Consider the following 3,523-nt stretch of genomic DNA (forward strand, 5'->3'; position numbering starts at 1 on the left):
ACCACAGGCAACAATAAATTGTGCTTTGTGAATTCTCAGTTTGGTTTGTGGTTAATACCCTTATGATGAAATTAATATTACAATATGTATTTATCCAAAACTGAAAAGATTTAAGGAGCAACCAAAAAAAACCATACAAAATAATGACAAGCTCTAGAAACAATATATATAGGGGGGGCACATAAGATACCGCTGTCAAAACTGGGGGGCATTAAAAATTTCCACCATTAAATTAAACCACTGGAAAACACACACACATATATATATATATATATATATATATATATATATATAAGTATAAGTATTATAAGTAATGTGCTATGGAATGATACTTTTTACTGGACTAACATAATACTTGAAGCCTGAAGCCACAATTTAGTGCGACTAATCCTTGAAATAAATAACACAATACCTTAACTTTTCCACTAAATGATTTCAGGGCCTTGAAAGTTTTGTCCCCTGAAGTCACTAAAAATTCAGGAGGGTGTTTTATCTCTGGATAAGTAAAAATGAAGTAGTTCCTACTGTAAGTTAAGTGCCAGGAAACAGATGACCAAACACACACACCAGGACAGGCTCTGCCACACCGACACCCAGACACACACCAGGACAGGCTCTGCCACACCGACACCCAAACACACACACCAGGACAGGCTCTGCCACACTGACACCCAGACGTCTACACTGCTCACATAGAACCTGACCAGCACCCAGATAACACACATAGGATTTGCCATCTTTGTCCCCAAACAGCCCAGCACAAGTCAAAGTTGTCCCCAAACAGCCCGGCCTGTGCCATCTTTGTCCCATAAACACCCTGCCTGTGCCATCTTGGTCCCAAAGTCTCAAACACCCTGCTAGTGCCATATTTGCCTTTTCACAATTATAAATCTGATACACACAAACACTTTTACAGTCACTCACTAATTCACACTTTCATTTAGACAATTCATCTACATATTCATACTCACTCATTCACACAATTCATTCACACATTAATTCATACTCTCCTTGATTCAGACAATTCATCCACATATTAATTCACTCTCACTCATTCACACAATGCATCCAGACATTAATTCATACTCACGCATTCACACTCTTTACTTATTTCAATTACTACCCTCTTTCTCACTATCTACCCCATCTCCCTCCCTTATCACTTTCTAACCCATCTCCCTCCCCTTTCCTTACTCACTATTTACCCTCTCCCCCCTTTGTAGTTCACACACCTTGAAGTCTTGCGGCGGGAGCACGAGGCTTCTGTCTTCCTGCTCTGCCGGGGCACATGCTGCTTCACTGCTGAGCGCCGGTATGTGATGTCATATTTGGGTGCTCAGCAGGGGCGTCGAGTGATTGCTATGCGCCCCTCTCTCTCCTCCGCGTCAAAAATATATATATATTAAAAAAAGACAGAGTTTCATTTCCTCTTTCAATGAGGCTGTCAGGGGGGAAGAACGTTCGGGCCATCCGGACATACAGTGTGCGTTGGGTGGTTCCATATTTGGCAGGAGGGCAACAGGGGGTGAAAGAATAACCTAGCGGGGGCCCCCCCTCTAGTGATGCCACTGAACTTGAGGGATCAGGTTATCTATTCCTTTTGATTTCCATTGTCCTCAAAAATATAGTTTTTGGGCTATTATACATTTGACTTATCTAAATTTAATTTTTCACTATGCAGGCAAGTTTAGTCATTGTTGCATTTACATTCTTGCAGAGACAGCTTTTTATAATCGATAGTTATGATGAGCCGCTTTTGGCACTTAAAGGTGTAAGTGCAGCCAACGGCTGGATATGACAGGCTGTACGTTAGGCTGCACCCATTCTGCCATTGGAGTGGATCAGGTGAGTATAAAGTGCTCTTGGCCAGCTACCCAGCGGTAGAGTGACCAAATTTTATTTCTGCTTTTTAACCCCTTCGTGACAAAGGCTGATTTTACTTTTTGTACCCTTCGTGACAATGGCTGTTTTATCGTTTCTGCGGTGTTTGTGTTTAGCTGTAATTTTCTCTTAACCCATTTACTAAACCCACACAAGTTATATATTGTTTTTTTCAGGACAAGAAGGGCTTTCTTCAGACACCAATTTTTTTTCATATGATGTAATTTCCTATAATAAAAATAATAAAATATGACGAAAAATTGAAAAAAAAACACATTTTCTCACTTTTATTTGAAAAATCTTTTATTCATCATAAAAAACTACTGAAAAAACCTGCTAAATAGATTCTACTATTTGTCCCGAGTTTAGAAATACCCAATGTTTTTATGTTTTTTTGCTTTCTTCTACACGTTATGGGGCAATAAGTACAAGTAGCGTTTTGCTAATTCAAAACCATTTTTCTCTGAATCTGGTAATTCTGTCTCTATGTGGTATTTGGGGCATCTTTGAAGCCAGCAAATTAAATTTACCCCACCAAACCATATATTTTTGAAAACTAGACAACCCAGGGTATTTTAGATGCTGATAGTTTAACCCTTTCCATGCACTAATCCTACCACCAACCCTTGTCAAAGTTTGGGATAGTAATTGTTTTTGGTGTTTTTTTCACATACTTTGTACTTCAGGTGTGAAATTACAGCTCCTGGTATATGTTGCTGTCACACAACACCCAGATATGTGTCCAGCAACATCTCCTGAGTACATTGATACCCCACATGCATGGGTTTGTCAGATTGTTTGGGGGCAAAAGGGCCACATTTGGAACATGAGCAATTCAAATTCAGTAGGAATTTTACATCTGGGTAAAGAAAAATGCTTGTACCCAACTATCAGTAGGGACAGGTTACAAGAAAGCCTGGCCTATCTCCAAGAAGGGATTTGATCTAGCACCTTAAGTGGTCCCTCATGCCACGGAATGGACACAGGGGTCACTTGACAGTGCAAATAAAAACGCTTAAAAATGGTGGAGCAAATAAAAGCTAAAAAACAGTAAATGTAACAAAAAATTAAAAAAAAATACAAAAATGGAGCAGGAACAAAAAAAAAATTAAAAATGGGAAACTGTGTGATACAGCTTGAAGCAGTCACCGACACAGAGTGCAGGTTTTCCAGGGCAATCTGGACAGTAAAATGTGGTGTCCTTTCTTTGCCCCCTGCTGTAGCATACCCTGCATCTCTTTTGGGGATTCTGCTTCTTTGCTGTAGGGGGGATTTTAAAAATAAAATGGGTAGCCCCAATTCTGTTGGTTCCCATCACTACTTGGGGACCAGGTGCATCACGGTACAAGATACCTGAAATTACTTCGAGCTGAAACTGCAAAAAAGACAGCTTCAGCCCAGTGTCTGCTTTTTTGTGCAGCAAAAAAGCGTTATAGGTTGCAATTTGCATTAGATAAATTGCAACCTTCTTGTACCAGGCCTTTGTCTTCCTCATAATGAGGTAGGGCTGTAGGAGTTGATCTGACAGATCAACTCCACCCATGTGCTTGTTATAGGCCCTGATGCACACTGGCTTTGTAGTGACCCCAGCTCTGCCACGGACAGAAACCTCCACGGTTCTCTCATCGTGGATGGTGCTCAG

General features: G+C 40.4%; 1 non-coding gene across 1 annotated transcript; it reads right to left on the bottom strand.

The window, feature by feature from the left end:
• Nucleotides 1-2,756: 2,756 nt before the first annotated feature.
• On the bottom strand, nt 2,757-2,886 carry LOC149297854 (small nucleolar RNA SNORA35). The gene has a single exon (XR_016272474.1). It is a non-coding gene; the product is annotated as a small nucleolar RNA SNORA35 (small nucleolar RNA).
• Between the last annotated feature and the right edge of the window lie 637 nt (nt 2,887-3,523).

This window comes from Sceloporus occidentalis, unplaced genomic scaffold, assembly GCF_023333645.1.
Source record: "Sceloporus occidentalis isolate IW3139 unplaced genomic scaffold, rSceOcc1.0.p SCAF_36, whole genome shotgun sequence".
NCBI lineage: Eukaryota > Metazoa > Chordata > Lepidosauria > Squamata > Phrynosomatidae > Sceloporus > Sceloporus occidentalis.